Genomic DNA, 20,042 nt, shown 5'->3' with positions numbered 1-20,042 from the left:
ACCATACAAATGCATAAAACATAAATCATACAAGAGTATGGAGGAAAACTTGAATAACTTTATTGATAATCAAGAAAGAGCCAAGAGAGTTACAACCAATTGTTCTGACCCAAAATCATCCTCTCAGCAAGAAGCCCTTCTTCCCCTCATGAAAAGCTTAGATCACCCAACACTATGATATTGCACCAATAAACCAGCAGCACTTCCTTACAAAATACAAAATTCTAGCCTCCGGATCTCTGGGATGAGGGATCCATATATAGATGTCTACAAGGGAGGTGAGTCAGCTTTTGAGATTTGATAAGTGTCTCCCCTCTGATAGTTCTTGATTCCACTTGGAGATTGATGATATCTTACTCATCCCTGGTCAAATTCAGAGAGGCAAGTGTCATAGGAGAAGTTTCTGGAAGATTCCATGCTTCTCCACCTCGCAGATTGACCTTGCCATTTGTCCCTTCTCACCCATCGCACCCCATAGAAGGGCTTTTTGACATGCAACGCACCTACTATGTGTATTTAGGTGGGATGCAACGCACTTTGCCTATGGAGCAGGTGAAATGGTCCAGTTTTGACCAGTTCTGAGTGGTTTTTCGTGGAGAACTTATGGGAGATGTTGTAATCAGTTGACCTTGTTCTTTTAGGGGTTGGAACAACACCTTTAGGGACTTAGGAGCCCTTGGTTTATGGACATTTATGCTTGGGGTTGCAGTGCCCAAAAATGTCTATAAAAATAAGTGATAGGAGACTTGGGAGAGGCTTGTCCTGATGATCTTTCTCCTTGATTTTGTACAAGAGGAGCTACCTTTTCATGCCATTTTGGTGAGTCTTCAATGACAATAGGAACTTTGGTGGATGTTTGATGTTTTCCTTGCCTGATCCTTGTACTTTTTCTTGTCCTAAAGTACAATGGAGTTTGTCTTTGTATCTTCCCTTTTTTCTCGATAGGGGTACTTAGGTCAGGGAGGGCAGCCCTTGTCTCTTTCTTAGTCGGTTCTGGAGATCCACTTGGTGACTCCTCCTCTTCTTTGCCTTGCATTGTAGACCTCTGTTCTTCCTTGTCTTTTGTTTCCTCTTTTCCATTTTCCTTCTCACTCTTGTCTTTCTCATCTTCTTCTCCCTCTAGTTCCTCACTCTATTCATCAGTTTCTTCCTTTGCATCTTCTTCTATCTCTTCACCACTTTCCATATCCTTTTCTTCCTCTTCTTCCTCCTCTATTTCCTCTTCATCCCTCTCTGTTTCTTCTTCATCCCTTTCACTGGCAGTGGGGCTTTTGTCATATTCAAGGGCTTTTATGTCTTCCTCTATCTGCATGTCTCTGAAATTTGTCCATGTGATAGGGAGTCTTAGGTTTTGGAGGGCATCTTCTAGGATAAGTCTAATTAACCCATGATGGGATAGCTGTTGATGGTTTCCTCCCTGCACCTTAATGCTCATATCTATCACTGATTGAAGAAGAAAGTAGGGTATGCTTAGTCTGTTTTGAGGAGGTGTGTCTACTCCAAACCTCAGCTCTTGGAGAAGCCTAAAATGGTATCCATATACCACATTGTACCTACCTTCACATGATATATACTTAATTAGGTGGTAGCTAATTTCATTCCAAGGATATGGCAGGCTTTCTCTTTTGACCCCATTTTTGTCTTCCATTGCCTCCTCTCCTTCCAAAAAGAATTTCTTCTTTGCAATTTGGCTATTACCCTTATCCTCCTTTCTCCAAGGCAACCCTAAAGGAAGTGTGGTGATTCTGCCTATGATTTCAGGGGTGAGTTCTACAGAGAGGCCTTTTACCACAATAGTGGCATGGGTCCTAGTTAGTGGTATGAGGGAGAGAGCAAAGTCTCTGGCCACTTCATCATCATATCCCCTCATTTTTCAAAGAAACCCATCCAATTGTGCCTTGTGAATATCTCTACTACAGGAGGGTGCTGATGAATTCTCACTGTGTTGGTGGGTTCCCTCTTGTTAAATAACCCTGTCATTTTTCTCTGATCGATGTGGAGGGCCGTATAGTAGTGAGAGCCAGTATTGCAGCAAGAATGCTGCAACTCCCAGGCTACCAACTTCACTTTTATCAACTCGGTAGTTCGTAACAAAATTGGAAGCGTCGGTGCTATATGCACAAGTACTAGTTCTCACTGCAGGTTGTCACTTGGCCAACCGGAGCGAGATCACTGGGAGCTCAAGCCAACTTCTATAGATTTCAGAAGAAGCTCTATGTGTGATGAAAGGAAAGAAATATTACTCTACAGATGCGATTCTAACTGCAAAAAGGAGAAAGACTGGAATGTAAAGCAAAACCTAGTAAACCCTAATTAACAAGCTAATTCTACTTTTGCCAAAAACACTATGAAAACCATGAAAGAAATGCCATTACCTACTCAAGGAAGTAAACAACATCTAACCATGCTATTTCTGGAAGTAAATAAGAAAAAAACATATTTTGGATTTTTATGTGTTTTTATGTGAATTTAACATGCATCTAATTTATTGTGTGAGTGTGGTAGCAAACAGGGGGCGTTAGAGGGTGGTTTTGGAGCTTAGGAGGATGTAAGATGGTGTGGATGGGTCCTAGGAGGTATTAAGTGGCCTTTTGGAGGCTTTTCCCACACTCGGCCTTCAAAAGAAAGCCTATAGGAAAAAATACAGGAGGACATAGGAAAACTACAGGAGGAAAACAAGAAAACTACAGGAGGCCTATAGGAGGAGGCCGAGAGCAATTTTTGCTGTTTAGAGGGTGTGAGAGTGGGTGGAAAAGGTGGATGAAGGTTGGAATGAGATGTTAGGGCACCTAAGGTCTACCATGAATCACCAGGAGAGAGAAAGATGATTGGGTTTTCTCAAGGAGAGAGGAAGAAGTTCTATGAAAAATGAAGGAAACTAGGGCAGAATTGAGGTGAGGTTTGGGAGACCTATAGGTCATGGATCAGATGGAAGGTGTGATTGGTAGTAAGTTGGCCTACTTTTGGAAGAGATATGCTATATAGAAACTAACAGCCAACCAAGAAAATCAAGCAACCAATGAAATGAGTGCATCCTAGGAAAAACGGATTTTTGCATTAAAATGGCCTAAACTATGATGTATAGAAGGAAATGCTGGGAAATGTTGTAAGAAAGGAAATCATGTAAAAGGAATATTTCAAATCAGGAAGTGAACATGATAAAGAAGATCTAAAGCAAAGCAAAACTGGACTATCAACATACTAGAGAGCTGCAAACACTAGAAGTCCTAGGAATGAGGAAAATCTGTGTTTTTGGGGCAGCAAGAGAGTCTTTGCCTCAAATCATGGTCTCAGAGGGAGGAAGAGAGGCCAAAAAATTGTTGCTAGGCTTTTGAATCTTCTCTGATCACTACTTAACCTGCTACAGAAATCACAAATGGAAAGAAGCTATTAAATCATCAAAATAAACCTATTCTTAACCATAAGAGAAATACATCTAACAACAAACTAATCTACAAACCGAAGTAAAGCATACAAATACAAGTAAATAGAATCTTGGCTACTTGGATTGGGCCCTAATTGAAGAGCTTCATCTCTCTGAGGTAACTCAGTGCTAGCTCAAAAAGGATTCCATCTTCATTATCAAAAAATAGTAAGATTACATAAAACTGTCATAAAATAGTAAGCTAGAAATTTGAGTAGAGTTTACACAAGGAAAAAAGTCAACCCTAGTGAGGCCCTAGGACTCTTTACTTATATATCTGAAGCTACCAACAACTTCATTAAAATCAGGGAGGCTTGGCTCCCAAAACTCGAGATAACTATCAATCATCTTCCACTTGCTCGGTTGCCTTCTAGTGCATGATTCGGCTGCTTGTCCTTCGAGCTGAATGAAGGGGAATTCGAAGTTAGGATCAATAAATGAGGGGGATTCCATCCTATAAGTCCTCTCCTCTATCTACTTCGATTTATTTCTGTAGTTTGACCACTAGATCCTTGACTTTGACCTCTAAATCCATCAATAATCTGCATTGAATACATGTTAGACCACATGGCATAATAACTAACTCAACTCACCCTATAAGCATAAATATAATCAGAAAATCATACAATAAGCTAAGAGAATTATTGATTTGACTAGGTTAGGAGGTAAAATGAGCCCATATAATTGCCCATTTATGAGGCTCATCATCACCCCCCTACTGAATGTGTTGCTCATCCTCTGAGCAACCTAGTCAATGTCTTGGTCTTTCATGGCCCTAGTTGCCTCCCTAGCATTCCAGGATTTTGATGTGGTTTCCTCATGTTCCTCATAAAATCCTGCCTTTCTATCTATGTCCTTCCACTGCTCCTTCTCTTCTTCTTCTCTTTTGCCTTCTAGCATGCCTAATATGAGTGGAGGACTCAGTTTGAGGCCAATCCAGTTGACCTTCAGCCTTTGCATGGAGCGCTTGTACAGTGGCACTCTTTTCAATGCCTCCTTCAGCCTCATGGGGGAATGGTATTCTCTGATCTACAAGCTGTGGGGTAGGGTGTTCCATATTCTGATGCATGCATGCACACGGTCATCCCCAAGTAGTGTAAGCATATCTTCAAAGTGTGCAATGGCTTGCTCCTGATTGGCTAGATATTTAGGGGAAATCTGAGGGTCATTGGCAAGAAAGTTATGTGTGATAATGAGTTCCATAGGATCTGATGGCTTAACTCTGATCATCAATGGTTCATTCTGCTCTTTTATTAACAATCTTTTCATTTCTGCTACCCTCAATTCTTCATGGTTCATCCATGATGCCATGGCCATTAATTGTAGATCCCATAGCTTGGCATTGGGGTCCCACACATTTAGGTCTGTGAGGGCCATGTTGTGTAGATAGAACTCTGCCATCTTTGCTTTGTCCTCAGAGGTGCTTTGGTCACACAAATCCATGAATTTCCTGTAGTCTTGGAAAGGCATTATGCCTCTTTGTGCCAAAGTTTTTATCTGGAATTGAAGCCATTGATCCTTCAGATAGAGGCCATAAGATTTGGCTGGTGTTCTGCATTGTAATGCTTCTATGGATAAGCTGGCCATGTATGCCAAATGAGTCTCTTTCTCCTGCAGCTGCCTCCTTAGTAATTCATTCTCATTCTCAAGGTGGCTTCTTGTAATGGCTTCTCTGTCTCTGAGAGCAATCAATTCCTTTCCCATTTCCCTGAGTTTGTCTTCCATGTGGCCAATATCCTCAACTCATTTGGAATTGGCTATCTGCATCCAACTATGCGTTCTCACTCTCTCTTTTTCCAATTCGAAAAACAGTGGAATTGCAAAGTTCAATGGGATTATCCTGCCTCCCTCAAGTAGTCTATAATAGGAGTCAAGATTAGGCTGGGGGTCAGGTTCTTGTAGCTCTTGTGCTTCCTCTTTCACCTCTGGTTGTCCTCCTATATTTTCCTCAAGTTTTTGTGTCTCCTATAGTTTGGACAGTGTCTCCTGTAGGACTGTTTTAGCCTCCTGTAGGTCTGGTTTGGGGTCCTGTAGAATTGCCTTTCGTTTCCATGTAGAATATCTTGTAGTCCTCCTTTCATAGGTTATGGTGTCTTGGAAGGAGATTCTTTGACCTTGGCAAATGGTGAATCTTCAATGTTAATGGGAGTCTTTTATGAGGGCTGAGGTTTGCCTGTCTTAATTCTGATACTCTTCCTTGCCCTGAAATACATGGAGGTTTTTCTTTTCCTATTCTGCTTCTGCTTGACTGGTGTACTGAGGGTAGTGAGGGCAGTTGCTGCTTCTCTTTCCAAAGTTTCAGGGGACTCTTCTCTTTTCTTTGCCCTCTCTGCCTCCTTTTCTCCCTCTTCTGTCTCTTTTTCCTCCTCCCGCTCTGTCTCTTTTTCTACCTCATGTTCTGTCTCTTCAACTCTCCCCTCCTCTATTTCTTTTATTTCCTCCTTCCTCTCTTTCTATGCTATGTCACCATCGGCTTCATCTTATCTTCCTTGATGTTCTCCCTCCTCACTGACAACAGGAATGACATCATAGTTTAATTCCTTGATGTCATCCTCAGCTGTCATATTTCTGAACAATTCCCATGCTATAGGAATTGTAAGGGTATGGAGGGCTTCTTCTACTAGGATCTTGATTAGGCCATGGTGAGCTAGCTATTGTGAATTTCATTCTTGTACCTTGGTGCTGGAGTCAATGAGGGACTGAAGGAGAAAGTAAGGATACTAGGCTTTTGATGTGCTGGGTTATCCATGCCATATCTCAATTCTTGGAGGATTCTGAAATGATATCCATAAACAATGGTATGCCTCCCCTCACAAGAAATGTATTTGATCACTTGGTAGCTAAACTCATCCCAGGGATATGGTACACTAGCCCTGCTAATTCCATTTTTGTCTTCAGCAGGGTTTTCATTATCTTGGAAAAATTTCCTCTTGGTAGCTTGGCCAATTATTTTCTCATCTTTACTCCAAGGCAACCAAAGAGGAAGCGTAGTGAACCTACTGATGAATTTAGGGGTTATTTCAATGGAGAGGCCTCTAATTGTTATAGTAGCATGAGTTCTTGTGTGAGGGACCAGAGAGAGAGCAAATTCATGGGCAATTTCATCATCAAACCCTATAAACTTTTCAAAGAAATTCATCCAGTTTGCCCTTGTAAATATTTCCACCACTTGAGGATGTGCATGGAGTCTAGTGGAGTTAGTGGGCTCTTTTCTCATAAATCCCCCTGTCGTATTGCCTGTACTTCTTTTGAAGAACCAGATATGGAGGTGGAGACAAAGAATTTTGAGTGAAATAGAAAAACAGAGGGGACTGTGTTTTTTTAATTTTAGTTATTTATTTTATGTATTTCTACCCTCTTAAAGACTCATTTTATCTTCAATTTTAGACCAAATATTTCACATTTTGATATTCAATAGAGGACATTCATGAACCATACCTCTTCAGACTGAAATTCGTGCCAAAAATCACATTTCCTCCCTTCAAAATGACTCACTGCCCCTCCTATAGAAGCCCGTTGTCCCTCTTGTAGATTTCCTATAGGTGATCCTATAGAAAATGTTGAGAGCAAAAATATGGGGGAAATCAATGGAGGATGGTGGATACGAGGTTGTGGGGGCATAAGAATACTACTGTGTGGCTAAGTTACGAGGAGAAACTGAAGAAAAGGTGGTGAGAATGCGCGGGGAGGAGTGCTCATTACCTTTTATGGTTGTTTTCAGTTATGAGTGCTGAGTTGGCAAGGTGTACGTTGCCCAGATTAGGACCGTTGGTCCCCACCTGCTTGGTCATCATGACCCCCCTCGTAATCATCCCCTCATTACTGCATCGGAGTTAACTCTTCCTCCCACTACCTGTCCTTCGCATCTTTTGCTTGAGTTGACTGTGTGCACATGTGGGTGATATCTTGGTTAAGTGGAGTCAACTAAATGAAGGTGGCCAAGTTAACTAGCCACCTTTCCCTCTTTCAATTTCAACCATCTCATTGCCTTCGTATGATTCCTAATTACATAAATGAAGATAGAGGAGTGACTTAACTACTTACCTGTAATCCAAGTGTATTTGCTGCCATCCACTGTGAGGTGCTATGGCTTTCTCTGCTGCATGCCTTCATTTTCCTTCATGCATGCTATCTCTACTTGTTGATGTGTTTTTGTGTATTTTTGCAGGTTATTCTTTTGCTGGAGCTGAGATGAATGTGCCTTTTCAACCTTTAGATGTGTTGTCCCTTGCTATTGGTGTTGGAATTCTATGGGCTCAGCTGCTACAGGAATTACTACAGGAGCTCCTGTAGTTGCTTCTCCCCTTGAAACTTGAGCCATTTCCCTATGCATGTAGCTCGAGAATGATGCCAGAGGTGGAGATGAATGATGGAGGGATAGTAGGTAAGCTTTAGTAAATTTAATGGTGCCTTTTCCTCCTTTTTTTTTGTTTTTTTTTTTTTCAAAACTAAAAAACTATTTTTCTGTGTTTTTTCTTGGAAAGGAAAAAAAAATAATAATGATGCTTGGAGTGTGATGCAGGCTTGGAAATGATGGCAAGGAGGTTTGAAGATGGTAAGAGGGATTATAGGTTCCTCATGAAGCTTTTCTTGTCCCTCAAACTGCCTCTTGTAGACACTTTTGGCTCTCTGTAATTCCTACAGGAGCCTCCTGTAGAAAAAATAGAGCCTCCTGTAGAAAACACAGTTTTGGAAGAAGAGGTACAGTGGGGTGAAAGAGATGCCAAAAATGATGGAGGAAGGTGTGGAGAAGATGAGATGGATGCTGGTATGAATGTCAGGGTCCCCTTGGCACCTTCTTCTCCCTGTAGTCCTCCTGCAAACCTGCAATGCAATAAAAATTCATTTTTTCTTTCTCTTTTTTTTTGAAAACAACTAGGACACCTTAGAGAGGTTTTCACCTTAATTGCTTGCCTTGGGTGCCTCCAAGGGAGTTTTTCACCTAGAGATATTATTATTTTTCCCTTTTTTTTGACATCACTGGGCCGCCTCAGAAGAGGTTTTCAACCCAATGATGGGACTCAAGCGCCTCATGGAGGTTTTCACTTGAGTCCTTATTTTTTCTCTTTTTTCTTCAGTGAGTGGGTGAAGTGGAAGCTAAGACATGCTCCACTACCATCACTATTTTATTCAAATCTTTAATAAACTCTTGCTTGGAGAGGGGTTTCTTGTAGACTTTCAACCGATGTCCATTGACAAGCATGGGGATGGCTTCATCATCAATGGTTTTGATCAGAACTGAACCATTTTCATTGCATTTATCCATAGTGTAGGGTCCCAGCCATCTTGTCCTCAGCCTGCCTTTGAAATCCTTGTATCTTGAATCATAGAGTACTGCCAAATCTCCCTCTTGGAATTACTTCTCCTTGATATTTCTGTCATGCCATATCTTTCTCTAAAGATGAACTACCTCTGTATGGAGAAGGGCTTGCAATCTATATTAATCCAATCCATTGAGCTAAAGTAATCTCTCCTTTTGTGCATGGTTGAGGTCTAGGTCTAGCTGAGTTGCCATCCTTAGGGTATTGAATTCAAACTCTATTGACAGCAAAGCCTTCTTCCCATAGACCAGTTCATAGGGTGTGAACTTGGTGGTGGTCTTCCATGTTGTGTTGTAGGCCCAAGTGGCCTCAACTAATCTATCTTCCCAATCTTTTCTACTGCTGCTCACTACCTTGGTTAGGATCCTTTCCAATGCTCTGTCAGTGACCTCCACTTGCCCATTGGCTTGTGGATGGTAGGGGGTGGAAGTCTTGTGCTTGATCTTATGATGTGTGAGCAGGTCATCAATCAGGTTGGAAATGAACTGACTGCCTTGGTCTGTGACCAACTCTCTCGGATACCCGAACTTGTAGAATTTGTTTTCCCTCAAAAACTCAGCTACACTTTCCTCTATTGCTGCTTTGATTGCTTTTGTCTCTGCTCACTTTGTCAGGTAGTCAGTGCACACAATGATGTACTACTTCTGCTTTGAAGGGGGGTTTATAGGCCCCACAAATTCCATGCCCCACTTCTCAAATGGCTCAAAGGTCACTTGAGGTTGCATGGGCATTTCATCCTTTGGAGTGGGTTTCCCCATCCTCTGACACCGATCACACTGGCTCGTGTATCTCCTCACATCCTGATGAAGAGTGGGCTAGTAGTAGCTTGCTTGCAATATCTTGAAGGCGGTTCTTTTTGCTGCAAAATGACCTCCACAAGGCCCGTCATGACAGGTCAAGAGGATGTCAAAGACTTCCTCCTCCCTAACACATCTTCTCAAGATCTGATCTGGGCCAAGTTTGAAGAGATTGCCTCCAATCCAGGTGAAAGGGGTGCTTTTCCTTACTATCTTGCTCTTCTCTTTTGAGGATAGGTGTGGTGGGAATTGTGTTGAAACCAAGTAGTTTGCTATATCAGCAAACCATGGAGAGAGTACTGATATAACAAATAGGTGTTCATATGGCATTTGGTCATCCACCATTCCTTCTTCACCTGCAGGAAAATTTACTCTAGACAAAAAGTCAGCAACAACATTCTCTTTACCAGGCTTATCAATAATGGTCAGATCAAATTGCTGTAGTAAAAGAAGCCATCTAATAGTGCGAGCATTTACATCTGGTTTTTTCATTAAATATCTAATTGTAGCATGATTAGTGTGCACAAAGGTTTGATAGCCTGTGATATAATGCTTGGATTTGTTTAAGGAATGCACGACAGCTAGGAGTTCCTTCTCAGTCACTGTATAGTTTAACTCTGCTTTTGACAAGCTTTTGCTTATAAAGTATATGGCATAAGGTAACTTTTCATCAATTTGTCCTAAGGCTGCTCCTATTGCTTTGTTCGAGGCATCTGTGTGAATGTGAAAGGGTAGGGCCTAGTTTGGGCCTCTGAGAATTGGGGCAGTCACTAGCTTGCTCTTCAAGGTATCTAGGACTTCTTGACAGTTTTCCGACCATATGAACTCAACATCTTTGCCTAGGAGGCCAAACAAAGGAGAGGTTAACTTTCTGAAGTCTTTAATGAATCTCTTGTAATATCTAGCTAAGCCTAGGAAGCTTCAGACATCTCTCACCTTTTGAGGGGGTGGGACCCTTTTGATGATGGCAATTTTGTTGGGGTCCACCTGCAGTCCTTGTTGAGATATTGCATGACCTAGCACGGTCCCTTCAGTCATCAAAAATTCACATTTTTCCAGACTGAGGGACAGGTTCATGTCAATACACTTATCTAGAGCTTTTCCTAGGTTAGATAAAGCTTCCTGAAAGTCAGAGCCATAAGGAGTAAAATCATCCATGTATATTTTTACTGCATCATGAAACAGTTTAGAAACTATACTCAATACCGCTCTTTGGAAAGTGGGTGGAGCGTTGCACAAACCAAAAGGAAGGACCCAGTATGCAAAGGTACCCCAAGGACAAGTGAAAGTGGTCTTATCTTGGTCTTTCGGGCTGATTTGAATCTGATTGTATCCGCTAAACCCATCTAGGAAGGAGAACAACTTTTTCTCTGCCAGATCGTCTAACGCTTGATCTATGAAAGGTAGAGGAAAATGGTCCTTTTTAGTGGCTTTGTTCAATTCCTGATAGTCGAAACAGATTCTCCACTTACCATTTTTCTTTGGCACTAGCACCAAAGGAGAGACCCATTCACTGTTATAGATGGGATAGATGAATCCTGCATCAAGCAATTTCTATAGTTCTTCCTTAACAATATCTTTAAGTGCTGGGTTCATTCTCCTTTGAGGATGCCTAACTGGCTTGCAATATTCCTTGATGTATATATGATGAGTACATACTGAAGGGTGCACTCCCTTCATCTCCTTATAACTCCATGCGAAGGCATCTAGATGTTTTCTCAGTATGCTGCATAGCTCCTTCTCTTGGGAAGTAGATAGGGATGGATTGATTTTCAATGTTCTTTCTGGGATGAACTCTATATTTTTAACATGGAGAGAAGTGGGGTTGGCCACACAGAGATCAGTTGAGGGGTTGTTTTGGGTTTCTCTTACTATGTCTTCTAATGGTGATACACTGGGAGTTGGATTCTGAACCAAATTTTCAATTATATCATCCTCATCTTGCAGTTTTCCCCCCATGGTGATTTTTAATGTATAAAGTGGTGCAGAATAAACTTCATCCTCATCCTCCTCCTCTAACCAGAGTGGTAGATCATGTTCTAGCAAGGGTTGGGCAGGAGGATATAGGATTAACTGCTTAGACATGTGGTCGTTCTTTATGGTCATGTTCCCCGCTCAAAAACTGATGTAGGCATCAATTGTAGCCAACCAGGGTCTTCCTAGAATGAGAGGATACCCAGTAAGCTTTGCCTTTGGCTGGAGAACTAGGAAATCGACAGGGTACTCCCAAGAATCAATGGAGACCATCACATCTTCCACAATCCCCTCAGGGGTCACTGTGGAGCGGTCTACTAGCTGCAGCACTGTCGTGGTCATCCTCAAGGAGCCTTGGAAGTTAAGTTTGAGCACTGTGTCCTTTGTCATCACATTAATGGTATCTCCTAGATCAATCAAGGTATGTGGGACCATTGTGCCATTGATGTGGAAATCAACTACTGGGCTTCCAGGGTCCAGATATTTTGGACAGATTATCTACCCCAACATCAGGTCGGACAGTTGTCTTATGATATTGATGGTTGGGGCATCTCTCTTGCACCTTCCTGGATGCATAAAGCACTTCTCTTTGATCAACCTATTGTAGATAGGCACATCTTTTATGGCTTGGAGAAGTGGTATCTTCACACATAAATGTTTCAATTCTCCCAGGAGTTCAGTCTCTTCCGAGGTAGGCTGGATTGTCATGGATAGTCTCTCAGGAAAGGGTGGATTTGTTTTAGGTTCACTTTCCTCTTTATCTTTTTCAACCTCCCTAGGTGGAGGTTGGCTATCTGGGAGAACTTTCCTGGATCGCAAGTTAATTTCTTGAATCTCCACAACATAAGTTGGGCATGATGGTTCCCCACTATACACTTGTTGAGCCTGTCTATTGTTCGGGTTTGGATTTGGTTGGGCAGGCATTTGGGGTTTCCTTGGTGGAGTAGAAGGTAATGGTTGTGGTTGGGCAGGTGGTGGAGGCAGAAGAATGGGAAGAGAGTTGTATTGGGGCCTCCACCCTTGATGAGATGCATTCCACTAAGGTTGTGGCTGAGCATAGGATTGAAATGAATGGGTGGTTGGTTGGGCATGATATTGAGATGTGAAGGACCAAGGAGGAGGCGTGGACCAAGAAGGATGGGCAAGGGGGCCCCAGGAAGGTATGGAGTTGGCTTGGTTGGGGTTGTAGTACGCTTGAGATGTCCCTTGCATCCCTTGCTGGTATGGTCTAGGTCCATGCGGCCTCCTTTGGTTTATGTAATAGATCTGTTCAGTGACTCCTTTAGCCCCTTGGTATACAGTTTTAAGTCCAGGCAAGGAAGGGCACTTATCTGTAGAATGATATTCTTCATAGACTGAACAAACCTCTATAGAGTTCAATGGGAATTCATTCCTAGGATGCCTCGTGGTGCATCTAGGGCAAAAAATGGCCAAAGCCCTCTTTTCTTTCTCTTGTTTTCTTTTGATATGTAAGGTATCCATTCGCATGGCAAAAGTCTGCAACATCTCACTCTTGAAGTCTTCCAGCATGTTTCCAATTTCACCTTTAATGGATGAATTGGAAGAAGAGGTACTGGCTATGGGTTGAATCCCCCTACCTTTCTTTCTGGATGCTCTAGAATGGTTTCTAAAAATAGTGTTTATGTCCTCATAGGATAGTTGGTAGATGTCTCCCCCGGCAAGTAGATGGAGGGTTTCTAAAAGGTCTTCCTGAATTCCCCTGAGTAGGACCAACTTCAGAGACTCAGGGTCAAGTGTACACTTGGCCCTTTTGTAATTGAGCTAGAACCTCTCTTCATAGTCTTCCAGAGAGTCATCACTTCCTATGGTCATTCATAATATTTCTTCTTTAGTATCTTTTGACCTACAATAGTCTCGATACTTGTTGTTAAAGGCCTACTGCATCTGAGCCCAAGTTGTGTGCTATTGCTAGGTAATCCCATGAACCAACGTAGTGCTGTGTCCTTGAGAGTAGAAGGGAATAGTTTCAACTTTTGTTCATCTCCTGCATATTCTCAAGTTCGACAGATGACAACAAACTTGAACAAGAAGGTGTCAGGATCTTCTGTAATCAGACCATGGAAGTGAGGTAGGGCTGAAGGACTTATATTCTTCATTTTGGTGTCCCCATTGGTCTCCCAAATGGAGAAGGTACCCTATATTCTCTCTCCATTTCCCCTAGCATTTCTATTTTCAGCCATTGGCTCCTGAGGAATGTTTTCTTCTTCTTCTTCCCCTATAGGTTCTTCAAATATGTCTAGATGTTCACCTAAGGGTTCTTCTTGATTGTAGCCACCGAAGAAGAGAGAAGGTTGGCTGTGTGAAGCAGTGGGGGCGTTGGGCAATTTTTTTCCTAAGTTATCTCTACTCCTACAAGGCATGAATGGAAATATTTTTGGTTAGTTTTTTGTTTCTTTTTCCCCACACTAAAAGTACCTGCAAAAATTGAAATTGTGATTGAAAAAAACAAATTGAAACTAGATGAAATGAACTTTCTGAATGGAAATTTGCAGAATTGAAAATGAAAGCAAGGAAATGCAAAACTGAAAGAAAAGAAATGACTAGTCTACTTTTTCAGAAATAAACTATTAGCAGAATGTTGCAATAGGAAATAGAAGAGTAATCACAAAATACTCTGACGCTTCCCCGAAAACGGTGCCAAAAAGTGGTGAGAGCTAGTATTGCAGCAAGAATGCTGCAACTCCTGGGCTACCAAATTTACTTTTATCAACCCGGTAGTTCGTAACAAACTTGGAAGCATCGGTGCTATATGCACAAGTACTAGTTCTCACTGTAGGTTGTCACTTGGTCAGCCGGCGCGAGATCACTAGGAGCTCAAGCCAGATTCTATAGATTTTAGAAGAATTTCTATGTGTGATGAAAGGAAAGAAAGATTACTCTACAGATGCTATTCTAACTGCAGAAAGGAGAAAGACTAGAATGTAAAGCAAAACCTAGTAAACCCTAATTAACAAGCTAATTCTATTTTTTCCAAAAACACTATGAAAACCATGAAATAAATGCCATTACCTACCCAAGGAAGTAAACAACATCTAACCATGCTATTTCTAGAAGTAAATAAGCAAAAAACATATTTTTTATTTTTATGTGTTTTTATGTGAATTTAACATGCATCTAATTTATTGTGTGTGAGTGTGGCAGCGAATAGGTGGCGTTAGAGGGCGGTTTTGGAGCTTGGGAGGATGTAGGATGGTGTGGATGGGTCCTAGGAGGTCTTAGGTGGCCTTCTGGTGGATTTTCTGACACTCAACCTTAAAAATAAAGCCTACAGGAAAAACTACAAGAGGACATAGGAAAACTATAGGAGGAAAACAGGAAAACTACAAGAGGCCTACATGAGGAGGCCGAGAGAAATTTTCACTGTTTTGAGGGTGTGAGAGTGGGTAGAAAAGGTAGATGAAGGTTGGAATGAGGTGTTAGGGCACCTAAGGTGTACCTAAATCACCAGGAGAGAGAAATATGATTGGGTTTGCTCAAGGAGAGAGGAAGAAGTTCTATGAAAAATGAAGGAAAATAGGGCAAAATTGAGGTGAGGTTTGGGAGACCTATAGGGAATGGATCAGATGGAGGGTGTGATTGTTGGTAATATGGCCTACTTCTAGAAGAGATCTGCTATATAGAAACTGACAGTCAACCAAGAAAATCAAGCAACCAATGAAATGAGTGCATCCTAGGAAAAGCAGAGTTTTGCATTAAAATGGCCTAAAATATGATGTATAGAAGGAAATGCTAGGAAATGCTGTAAGAAAGGAAAGCATGAAAAGGGACTATTAAAAATAAGGAAGTGAACATGATAAAGAAGATCTAAAGCAAAGAAAAACTGGACTATCAACCTACTAGAGAGCTGCAAACACTAGAAGTCCTAGGAGTGAGGAAAATCTGTGTTTTTGGGGCAACAAGAGAGTCTTTGCTTCAAATCATGGTCCCAAAGGGAGGAAGAGAGGCCAAGGCACTATTTCTATCCTTTTGAATCTTCTCTGATCACTGCTTAACCTGCTACAAAAATCACAAATGGAAGCAAGCTACTAAATCATCAAAAGCAACCTATTCTTAACCATAAGAGAAATACATCTAACAACAAACTAATCTAAAAACTGAAGTAAAGCATACAAATACAAGTAAAGAGAAGCTTGGCTGCTTGGATTGGGCCCTAATCCAAGAGCTTCAGCCCTCTGAGGTAAATCAGTGCTAGCTCAAAAAGGATTTCATCTTCATTATAAAAAAATAGTAAGATTACATAAAACTGTCATAAAATAGTAAGCTCGAAATTTGAGCAGAGTTTACACAAGAAAAAAATTTGACCCTAGTGAGGCCCTAGGCCTCTCTACTTATACATCTGAAGCTACCAATAGCTTCCTCCAAAACTTGAGATAACTATCAATTGTCTTCCACTTGCTCGACTGCCTTCTAATGCATGATTCGGTTGCTTGTACTTCGAGCTGAATGAAGGGGAATTTGAAGTGAGGAGCAATAAATGAGGGGGATTCCCTCCTATAAGTCCTCTCCTTTGTCTACTTTGAGTTATTTCTGTATTTTGACCACTAGATCATTGACTTTGACCTCGAAATCCATCAATAATCTACATTAAATACATGTTAGACCACATGGCATAATAACTAACTCAACTCACCCTATAAGCATACATATAATCAGAAAATCATACAATAAGCTAAGAGAATGGTTGATTTGACTAGGTTAGGAGGTAAAATGAGCCCATATAATCACCCATTTATGAGGCTCATCATATAGGTCTAACTCCAAATTATAATGGGTGAGAGATTTCAAATGAAAATTCTGTGTACAATTCCCCTATACTGTAATCTCTTTAACAAAATAGAAGGCTTCTCTATATTTGTTTACTTGGAAGATTTGGGAAGGTATAGATCCTACCTCCTTGTCACTGCCTGATGAAGCCAACCTTTAGTTTTTCCCTTCTAAAATTCTCTTTGCCAATACTGTAGGTCACTGTTATGTATCTTGTAGGATCTCCTGTAGGTTTTCTTGTAGGATCCTATAGGAGCTTCTGCGCTGGAAAAACTGCTCACTGTCTTTCCTGTAAATTGCTTCAGGGGCCGAGAGTAACTTTGATTTGATGTAGCATTGATATTGTGAAGCCTCCTATGCATGGGAATTAGTGTTTTATTTCCTCATATGGGTGATTTGAGTGGGATGGTGTGCTGGAAACTGAAGTACGAGTACCCATTTTTGGACCATTGGTCCTGTTAGCCCTATTGGCATGTGGTCCAAAATGGATCCAAATATGCTCTCTAAGTCTTCAAAGGCTAGTAAAATCATGCCAAAGATCAAAAAAATCGTAGGAGAAGAGCCCTTAAAATGATGGGAAAACACTATCGGGAGGCAACAACCCAAGGAAACAATGAAAAAGCTGAGTATCGGAGGTCCGAATAGTGAAATGCATAGTAGCCATCAGATCTGGCCGATCAATGGTCCAGATCTGATCGGCGGTCGCAATTGGTGGTTGCAATCGGTGGTGGCAATCGGTGGATTGAGGGCGGACCATATGAAACTTGCGATGGTGATCGACGGATTCAAATAGGACCATCGATCAAGCGTGCACATCGACCACCAACGTTGCATCGCAGGATTGCTATCGAAAAATATGAAGAACACTTACATCGGACTGGGGCATGAGTGATATGCGATGGCAATCAATCACATCAGCAGATCGCAATCGGGGAAACATTATGGAGCAGGGCCTATACCCATGCATGTATGTGATGCGATTATCCGGACCCGATGGCTATATAAACATTATTGCATAGATTTTGAGATCCACCAAAAGGCATTTTTTAATGTATTTTCACATATTTCGTTATTTAACAAAATACAAAGAAACAACGTCGATGCGACATTACAGACCTGAAAGGGTTTATTAATGTTGTTGAACACCATTTCAAGTCCGATAAAGTGGGATTTTCACATTTTAATGTATTTTCCAATATAAAGGGAAAATCACAAAACAGGCAGGATTTCGGGAGAGCCAAAGGTGATAAGTGGTTTGGGCCAGGCTCCGCCCGATCCCATACAATGGCTGCCACGTGTCCAGGCTGAGGAGAGAGAAAACCACCCTCATCGGGCGGTTAACTCCTGTACGAAAGAGCCGCCCGAAATGGATCACAACCGTTGGATCTAGAGCTCCCAGATCAACGGTGGAGATGTGATATCACTACAAAGGCAGACCCAATAGGAAAATGGACTAGATTCGAGGATATTTGAAGTCCGGAATGAATAGAATTTTGGCATAATTTCACAGTGAAAAGAATTTCTTTGTGTTAACAGGAAGCGGCTAGTTTAGGGGTTCCAAAGGCCTGAGGCACTCTTATGCTGCAGAATAGGTGGCCACCTCCCCTTTCTGCATTAAGCAATGATTGCTAATGCTAGAAGAGGGATTCGAGCGGACAGAGGCCAGGAGACAGAGGCTGGGAGATAGATGGCTGGAAGGGGAAAAAGCCACAGTGCAACACTGCCAAACCAACATAAATAGTCATGGAGCATTGCTGGCACGAGCGAGCTACCTGACAGCGAGGCACAATTACCAGAATTTGGTTACTATGCTGTTAGAAAAAGAGACCTCTGAGCTCATGTGTGTCGAGTCATGGCATCAAGCAGTTAGAAGCTAGAGGGGATAGATTAAGACCTCTCGAGCCTCAAAAAGCCCAAGAGCATTGTAAAAAGCCTATAAATGGCTGAAAGCTAGAAGAAACAAGGGTTCAACTTTTGGAGACTGTGGAGACTCTACTCCTCTAAGCGTCTCATCTTCATTCCAGCAATATAAGCTTCTTTTGTTGTTACATGTTCAATTCCCATTTTCTCCTCTGTTCTAAGCTTGCACTTGAATATGTTATTCATGTTTTCTTCTATATCTAATGCCAGATAATTTTCATCTTATCTCTGCGTTGATAAATTAGATTTGCAAGCTTCATTTACTTTTTGTAGTTAGCCATTCATATGTGTTTATATATGCATCTGCTAGTATAGCCAATACTCTCCATCTATCCATTGAATCTATAAACTATTGAGCATTAGTGGTCTAAAGCCTTATAAAGCTGAGGGTGTTCATGCATGTCTTGAGTGAAAACAGAGTTGAAACAATCATCTGAATTGATCTAAACCATCATCCATTCCAATAGTTTCGAGAACAATATTGAAGATTTATAAGTTACTAGGCATCTCCGAGCTACAACCTAGGAGAGCTTCCTAGAGTGATAACAGGTCCCACTACCACATCATCATTCTCCTCATCTCGTAATCAACTCCCACTTTGGGCATCCATAACTTAACCACTTTCGACCTCATCTCTTCTTTTTCTTGATTTCACTGCTACCACGTGTGTAAATGAACTAACTGTATTCTCCTCGTTGACTGACCGAAGGTGGCTGAGTTAACTGGCCACCTTTTGCTTATAAAATGAACTCTTTCAAAAATATACATGTTTGATCATATTATGCTAACGATAGAGTTGAAGTGAGATAACATACCTATGGTAAGATGCCTTGATGCTTCTTGTTGGAGAGTGAACTCCTTGCTGTGTACTTGCTGCATGTGTTTTTCTCTTCTTTTTTTATTGTCCTCCTTTGATGTTTTCTTTGATGTGCAGGTACTGGATGGTGATGTTGATGATCTTGTTGCTATTGCTAAGCTCTAGAGGAGCTTCTTTGACATTTGGATCTCCATGGTGAAGCTGACTGCATCCTGTGATTTTTTTGTTTTGTGGGATAGGGTGCTACAGGATTTCCTGCAGGATGTCCTGTAGCTACCTCTGCCCCAAATTTTTATACATTCCTTCACTTCTGGAGCATGATGATGGTGGTCATGGATAGAGAAGGGGTATAGGAATTAGTGAATGAGAGGTATAGCCTTCATGTGTTGTCCGCTTTTGTTCTTGGTCTCTATCCTCTTTTTTTGTTTTCTGAAAACTGTAATTTATTGAAACTGACTTTATTGGATGAATGCAGGGGTAATCATGGTGGAGAGAGGCATGGTGATGAGATGGTGAAGTAGACATGTATTTTTTTGACATAAGAAGGTCATCCCCTTGCTCCAGGGTTACTTCCCTTTGGATTCCCAAGCCACTGTAATTCCTACAAGATCATCCTGTAGGTTTTCAGGGAATCCTGTAGGTTTATAGGGAATGTTGTAGAAAACACAAAACCCTTGCAAACTGAGCTAGATGAGTCCATAACTGGAGGGGATGATGGGATGATCAAGGATATGGAATGGAGGAATGAAAAAATGAACTGTATAGGTCCTTTTGATCCTCTCTTATTTCTCTTATCCTCCTCCTGCTGACCTGCAAACAAAAATTCCAAAGTTTTCTTTTCTCTCTCTCTCTCTCTCTCTCTTTTCTCTTTTTTTTTTTGAAAACAACTAGTCTGCATCCAAAAGGTTTTCATCCTAGCTACTTGATCTGGGTGCCTCAAAAGAGGTTTTCACCCAAATATATTTTTATCTCTTTTTTTTCTTGACACCATTGGGCCGCCTCAA

Source organism: Pinus tabuliformis, chromosome 3_1 (genome assembly GCF_031772625.1).
Source record: "Pinus tabuliformis cultivar Carrire ecotype Pingquan chromosome 3_1, CPIR1, whole genome shotgun sequence".
Lineage (NCBI taxonomy): Eukaryota > Viridiplantae > Streptophyta > Pinopsida > Pinales > Pinaceae > Pinus > Pinus tabuliformis.
This window is presented reverse-complemented; position numbering follows the sequence as displayed.